The following is a 7,896-nucleotide window of genomic DNA, read 5'->3' as shown; positions in this document are numbered from 1 at the left end:
TTCCAAGTCCGAAGTCGAAACTGTAGCGTTCGAACGAAATTTTTCTAAGTCCGAAGTCGAAACTGTAGCGTTCGGCGCTCATTCGTCTAAGTCCGAAGTCGGAAGTGTAGCGGTTGACAAATTTACATTGACCAAAAGTACGAGAAAAATCGAAATTAAATGCAAACGAACAAATGTTTGGGTCGAACTAACATCGATAGAAGGTAGATTTTATAATTTCAAGCTTCTAATTAAACGGGATCTAAAACCCTCTGGAAACTGAGGCGTTCGAAATTTTGATGAAAATTTTTCTAAGTCCGAAATAGGAACTGTGGCGGTCGAGCGAAATTTTTCTAAGTCCGTAGTCGAAACTGAGGTGTTCGAATTTTTGATAAAAATTTTTCTAAGTCTCATGTTGGAACTGTGGCGGTCGAGCGAAATTTTTCCAAGTCCGAAGTCGAAACTGTAGCGTTCGAACGAAATTTTTCTAAGTCCGAAGTCGAAACTGTAGCGGTCGACCAAAATTTTTCTAAGTCCGATTCGAAACTGAGGCGTTCGACCGAAATTTTTCTAAGTCCAATTCGAAACTGTGGCGGTCGAGCGAAATTTTTCTAAGTCCGAAGTCGAAACTGTAGCGTTCGGCGCTCATTCGTCTAAGTCCGAAGTCGGAAGTGTAGCGGTTGATAAATTTACATTGACCAAAAGTCCCAGAAAAATCGAAATTAAATGCAAACGAACAAAAGTTACGGTCGAACTAACACCAAACAAGGGTGGCTGTGATAATTTCAAACCCCTAACTAAACGGGATCTAAAACCCTCTGGAAACTGAGGCGTTCGAAATTTTGATGAAAATTATTCTAAGTCCGAAGTCGGAACTGAGGTGTTCGGTCGAAATGCCGTAAAAACGTAAAAAATATTTTTTTCAAAACACCGTTAACGGCATTCGAGTCCTAATGACCCTTGAAATTGATCTGCGAAATCAGAATTTTAAAATTCCGTCTCTAAGTACCCAAACGGACTTTTGCACCGAGCGATCAGACCGATTTACCCCGACCCCTCGCCCATAGCGAGCGGCCGGCGCGCTATGGGATTTCGACCGTTTCGCGCATCGAGTGATTCAGAGCTGAACGCTGCCGCGCTGGCATATATAGGGATAGTAGTGGTGGTATGTAGCAGCGGACAAAAGCGTACGATCGAAATGTGATTTTATGTGCGTCCGATTATCTTGTTACCTCTCGTACACCGCGACTTACCCGTAGTTGGGACGATGGCCGGAATGTGTACCCTGTGGACCCACCATCGTTTGAGGGATGACAAATCTTGCCATTGACCATGCACAGCGAGATTGCGGATGCGGCGAGCGTTTCTATGTTAGCGGTCCAAATGCAATCAAAGATTTTATGTGTTCGTGTCAGAACGACCAAAAATTAACAAATGCGTCAACTCACTAAAGTCCGAGCGAGAATTTTGAAATAAATAAAATTTCATAAACTCGTAACGTGTGAATATTTCTAAAGAGAAATCTCACAATAAACCGTCGCTTTCAATCTAGCGAAGAGTATGGAGAATGTTTGAACTTTTGCTTGTCGACGACGATATTTTTTCTTTACGATAAAATTTCAAGTCGATGTGCCCAAAAATCTCTAAATTTTGAACTGGGAAATTATTTCTTCGTCCGATGAATCGCATTGATCTCTGTTTTTGACGAAAAAAAGACGGATAAAATGCAGCATTCAATCAAGGATATAAAATAAAAGAAAAATTTTCCGTAAAAACTATATTACAATGGAGGATTATGTTTCTACTTTTCGTCCGATGAGTCGCAACAAAAATAAGTAATCCATCCGTCGTTGTTCGTTTAGTCGATCTGAATGCACTGTAAAAATTTATTAAAGTAAAATGTTACGTTTGCATTTCATGAATTTTGACAAACGTGTACCGAAATGTGTACAAATTATTTATTTCGACGACGACGACAACTTAGAACGGATGAATAAAATTAATTGTTGCAAGATTCAAACAAGGATGAAAAAGTCATAGAAAATTATTCCGTAACCATGATATTGGATTATTTTTTCTTCACTCTCTCCTCCGATGAGTCGCAACAAATAAAAATCCATAAATCAATTCATCCGTCGTTGTTCGTTTAGTCGATCTGAATGCACTGTAAAAATTTATTAAAGTAAAAATGTTACGTTGCATTTCATGAATTTTGACAAACGTGTACCCCGAAGTGTGTACAAATTATTTATTTCGACGACGACGACAACTTAGAACGGATGAATAAGAATAAAATTGTTGCAGGAGATTCAATCAAGGATGATGTGAAAAAAATGTCGAAAAATTTTCCATCCAGAAAGATCGCGTGGCGTTACGTCTCTTCTTACGAGGTTTTCGTTTCGCAGACACGCACACTTTCTTCAAAACAATAATAGGAAAGTGTTCAGTTTTTTATAAGAGCAGCAGGTGTCTTTCCGAAATTCTACGATTATTGTAGCTTATATGACTAGAAGGAAAGAAAGACTAAAACTCTCTTATTTTAAAACAAGAACGCAGTTCCCTGGTTGATCCTGCCAGTAGTCATATGCTTGTCTCAAAGATTAAGCCATGCATGTCTCAGTACAAGCCAAATTAAGGTGAAACCGCGAAAGGCTCATTAAATCAGTTATGGTTCCTTAGATCGTACCCACATTTACTTGGATAACTGTGGTAATTCTAGAGCTAATACATGCAAACAGAGCTCCAACCGGAAACGGAAGGAGCGCTTTTATTAGATCAAAACCAATCGGTGGCGGTCTCCGTCATCGTACAACTTGGTGACTCTGAATAACTTTACGCTGATCGCACGGTCTCGCACCGGCGACGCATCTTTCAAATGTCTGCCTTATCAACTGTCGATGGTAGGTTCTGCGCCTACCATGGTTGTAACGGGTAACGGGGAATCAGGGTTCGATTCCGGAGAGGGAGCCTGAGAAACGGCTACCACATCCAAGGAAGGCAGCAGGCGCGCAAATTACCCACTCCCGGCACGGGGAGGTAGTGACGAAAAATAACGATACGGGACTCATCCGAGGCCCCGTAATCGGAATGAGTACACTCTAAACCCTTTAACGAGGATCAATTGGAGGGCAAGTCTGGTGCCAGCAGCCGCGGTAATTCCAGCTCCAATAGCGTATATTAAAGTTGTTGCGGTTAAAAAGCTCGTAGTCGAATCTGTGTCCCGCGCCGCCGGTTCATCGTTCGCGGTGTCAACTGGCGTGCCGCGGGACGTCCTGCCGGTGGGCTTAGCTCGAGAGGGCGGCCCAACTCAATCCCGCCGCGGTGCTCTTCATTGAGTGTCGAGGTGGGCCGGCACGTTTACTTTGAACAAATTAGAGTGCTTAAAGCAGGCTAAAACTTCGCCTGAATACTGTGTGCATGGAATAATGGAATAGGACCTCGGTTCTATTTTGTTGGTTTTCGGAACCCCGAGGTAATGATTAATAGGAACGGATGGGGGCATTCGTATTGCGACGTTAGAGGTGAAATTCTTGGATCGTCGCAAGACGGACAGAAGCGAAAGCATTTGCCAAAAACGCTTTCATTGATCAAGAACGAAAGTTAGAGGTTCGAAGGCGATCAGATACCGCCCTAGTTCTAACCATAAACGATGCCAGCTAGCGATCCGCCGACGTTCTTCCGATGACTCGGCGGGCAGCTTCCGGGAAACCAAAGCTTTTGGGTTCCGGGGGAAGTATGGTTGCAAAGCTGAAACTTAAAGGAATTGACGGAAGGGCACCACCAGGAGTGGAGCCTGCGGCTTAATTTGACTCAACACGGGAAACCTCACCAGGCCCGGACACCGGAAGGATTGACAGATTGAGAGCTCTTTCTTGATTCGGTGGGTGGTGGTGCATGGCCGTTCTTAGTTGGTGGAGCGATTTGTCTGGTTAATTCCGATAACGAACGAGACTCTAGCCTGCTAAATAGGCGTATTTCGACATCCCAAAGGCCCGTCGATCCTGGGTTCGCCCGGTGGTCGTGCGCGGTTTTTACTGTCGGCGTACAAACAATTCTTCTTAGAGGGACAGGCGGCTTCTAGCCGCACGAGATTGAGCAATAACAGGTCTGTGATGCCCTTAGATGTTCTGGGCCGCACGCGCGCTACACTGAAGGAATCAGCGTGTCCTCCCTGACCGAGCGGTCCGGGTAACCCGCTGAACCTCCTTCGTGCTAGGGATTGGGGCTTGCAATTGTTCCCCATGAACGAGGAATTCCCAGTAAGCGTGAGTCATAAGCTCGCGTTGATTACGTCCCTGCCCTTTGTACACACCGCCCGTCGCTACTACCGATTGAATGATTTAGTGAGGTCTTCGGACCGGTACGCGATGGCGTTTCGACGTCGTCGATGTCGCTGGGAAGATGACCAAACTTGATCATTTAGAGGAAGTAAAAGTCGTAACAAGGTTTCCGTAGGTGAACCTGCGGAAGGATCATTAACGTGTCCTCGTACACACGAATTTTGACATATGTATAATTTATTATTATGCATTTTTATTTGATCGTGTCGATGTACACTTTATGTTTTTACAACACCGTCGTCGATGACATGGAGTCGACGGCACGATCTTTTGTCGTGCCGTTGCTTGTTTCTTTTTGAAACACCGTGTGTACGACGTTTTGAACTACGAATCGTACATATTCGGAAAAACAATAGCGTTACGCTGGCCCGCAGCGCCGGTCCTTGCGATCGAGTTTTTCACCTTTTTTGAACGAGAAAAACCGAATTCGCTCGGGCATACGGCTGTTTCTTCGGGTACCTAGATTTTTTGATTTTTTTTGTACTATCTCTCGATCTTTTCCAATGATGGAAAAAAGGAGGGACGCTTTCGGTTTTTCGACCGGATCGCGGAAAGTTGTGAACTCCACCGCGAAAGTCGAAAGACGTTAGAAGTCCTCTTTTTTCGGACACACGGAGAGGATGTAGCAGAGTAGTCGAGAAAGAAGAAAATCGCAGGTGTCGAATTAGGTTACGACTCCGTGGGTTTTAAATGATTTACGCCCGGCTACGGGACCGGCGAGAAACGCTCCCGATTTTACGATTCGCGTGAATGATGTTCGTCGTTAGACGCTTCAAAGAGTTTTTTGAAAGCGCCGTTAAACGAGCGATCACACACACATCACACCTTGCTTTTTTAATGTTTTTGGTAGATGTGGTAAAGTGATTTCGTTAGAAACGGTAAAATTCTCTTTACGGAGCGTACGACTGCACCATTTCAAAATTATATACACCGTCAATCGTCATTAAGTCACGATATAGAACGGTAAACTTGAGGATTTTATGTTAGACGCTCAGTCTGGCACGTCTATAGATTTTTTCGTCAAAATTCACGATCTGTCTTCGGTTTGGCGACGAAAAAATATAGAAAGAAAATTGAAACACGAACACAAAGACCGCCCGCGAAAATCTCTTTTCGCTTACGGCGGATACTAATTCGCTTTTTCATAACGAGTACGATGATGTAATGATGTGTTGATTCCGATCGATCAAAAACCGTCTCTTCGTCACACTTTTTAAAGTGCTTGACACACGCACACTAAATGAAAGACACAATAAAGGAAAACTACCGAAAATGTAGTTTATGAGAGAAAGCAGCATTATTTATTAAAATTATTGCTGAGAAAAAGGAAATTGGCAAATTCCTAATTAAAATCGTATCGAACATGTCCCATCTTCACACATACATGCTCGTACTTTGCGTGTAAAAGCGGAGACCGCGTGAAAAAGAAAAGTGCTTCTTTTTCGGTGCGCGGATACAAATTTGTGTTTGGGTTAATATTTTTTTTAATTTTTTCGTACGCGTAAAACTGAGACCGACGATCGCGTTCCCTTTCAGACGAGAAAGTACGGACGAAAGACAATTAAGAGCGAGAATCATAAATATCCATACCACAACACCGAAATTTTAGACGTGGCACGTTTCGGAACCACGAAGATCATTTTCGTTTCGGATGTACGCACGTACGCAAAAATTTTTGCAAGACGTGTATAGACAGCTGGACGATCGGCATGATCGGGGTTCTTGTGGAACGAGCGTTTAAATTTTAAAAAGATTACCCTGAACGGTGGATCACTTGGCTCGTGGGTCGATGAAGAACGCAGCTAATTGCGCGTCAACTTGTGAACTGCAGGACACATGAACATCGACATTTCGAACGCACATTGCGGTCCTCGGATATAATGTTCCCGGACCACTCCTGGCTGAGGGTCGTGTCAATTTCAAAGACTGCTCGGTTTTCGTTTTCGGACGAAAACGTCGGAGCGTGTTGGATGTGTTGCGACGCGTCGAATAGGTACTCATTAATGTACGTGATCGTCACTTACGTCACGATATAACGACGCACGCCTCGAACGTGTGCCGAGACGTTTACTCGAGCGTGTTTTTTCGTCAAAAAGGACGGGACGGGTATGCTTTGTATTTTTTTTTTACAAAGTCCGTCGGACGTCCACCTTGCGAATCATAAATACGAAAGTGTTTACGTCGGCACATGTTCTTGCGTGGTGTGTCGTAGAATCGTGTGTTTGTGTGCGTTTCTCGTGCAGCGAGTAAATTTGCGCGACATCTTAAGACGCGAAAGCGACCAACTACTACTTGTTGTAGTTGTTGGCTGGTCTTTCGGCGTAGCACGTCCTATTTCTTCAACATGTCGTCATTTAAAAAAAAAAATGGCGTTTTAAGGTTGAGAACGTTATAGACGGTCGTCGTGTCCGAGACGTGTAATGCAAATCGCGACAGACGTCAGATCGTAAGCGTTTCTGTAAACTTAGCCATTTTTTAAAAAGAAAAATGACGAACACGTATAGCAAGGAATGGGAGACGTGTCGTGATCGTCGAAATGACCGAATGAAAAATTTTTATTTTTCATATGCGACCTCAGAGCAGGTGAGACTACCCGCTGAATTTAAGCATATTACTAAGCGGAGGAAAAGAAACTAACTAGGATTCCCTCAGTAGCGGCGAGCGAACAGGGAGAAGCCCAGCACCGAATCCCGCGGCCGAAACCGGACGCCGGGAAATGTGGTGTTAGGGAGGATCCGTCATCCCGAGATCGTGCGGCGCGTCCAAGTCCATCTTGAACGGGGCCACAGCCCATAGAGGGTGCCAGGCCCGTAGCGACCGCTGCCGATAACGGGAGGATCTCTCCTCAGAGTCGGGTTGCTTGAGAGTGCAGCCCTAAGTGGGTGGTAAACTCCATCTAAGGCTAAATATGACCACGAGACCGATAGCGAACAAGTACCGTGAGGGAAAGTTGAAAAGAACTTTGAAGAGAGAGTTCAATAGTACGTGAAACCGTTCAGGGGTAAACCTGAGAAACCCGAAAGGTCGAAAGGGGAGATTCAGCGTGACTCGATGGCGGCGCTGGACGATCGTGTGACAGATGGCGTACGCGTCGTTTGCACCTTTCGTTTTGTCGATCTGCCGTCGAACGCGTGCACTTCTCCCCCTGTAGGACGTCGCGATCCGTTGAGTGCCGGTCTAAGGCCCGCGGTGGAGCTCGTTCGGACGGTTCGCCGTTCGCCGAATGAACCCGTGGTGTTTCCCGATCGGCTCGCTCGACGGTATACAGATGGCGCGGGGCCGCTACACAGTTAGCGTCCGACCTTCGGCAAGCGCGCCCGTCGTGATGGTGATCGGACCTGGTGCCGGTCCCGTCCCCGGGTGGCTGTTCGCTGAGGTGTTCTCGGACAGACCTCGTTGAAACGCCGATCTGCGACGCTATAGCTTTGGGTACTTTCAGGACCCGTCTTGAAACACGGACCAAGGAGTCTAGCATGTGCGCGAGTCATTGGGATTTAACTAAACCTAAAGGCGCAATGAAAGTGAAGGTCCGCCTTGCGCGGACCAAGGGAGGATGGGCGGTCGTTACGGCTGCCGC

General features: G+C 45.5%; 3 non-coding genes across 3 annotated transcripts in view; all 3 read left to right on the top strand.

Moving 5' to 3' along the window:
- Window positions 1-2,536: 2,536 nt before the first annotated feature.
- On the top strand, window positions 2,537-4,457 carry LOC148165468 (small subunit ribosomal RNA). Its single transcript, XR_015771452.1, has one exon. It is a non-coding gene; the product is annotated as a small subunit ribosomal RNA (ribosomal RNA).
- A 1,616-nt stretch (window positions 4,458-6,073) lies between these two features.
- On the top strand, window positions 6,074-6,230 carry LOC148165467 (5.8S ribosomal RNA). The gene has a single exon (XR_015771450.1). It is a non-coding gene; the product is annotated as a 5.8S ribosomal RNA (ribosomal RNA).
- Window positions 6,231-6,888: 658 nt separating this feature from the next.
- Window positions 6,889-7,896, top strand: part of LOC148165466 (large subunit ribosomal RNA) — a 4,039-nt gene continuing 3,031 nt past the window's right edge. Inside the window, exon 1 of the ribosomal RNA XR_015771453.1 lies at window positions 6,889-7,896. This exon is cut by the window's right edge and continues 3,031 nt beyond it. This is a non-coding gene — a ribosomal RNA (large subunit ribosomal RNA).

Source organism: Gnatocerus cornutus, unplaced genomic scaffold, assembly GCF_029298725.1.
Source record: "Gnatocerus cornutus isolate USDA-ARS CGAHR unplaced genomic scaffold, icGnaCorn1.1 ctg00000309.1, whole genome shotgun sequence".
In the NCBI taxonomy this organism is placed as follows: Eukaryota; Metazoa; Arthropoda; class Insecta; order Coleoptera; family Tenebrionidae; genus Gnatocerus; species Gnatocerus cornutus.
This window is presented reverse-complemented; position numbering and strand designations above follow the sequence as displayed.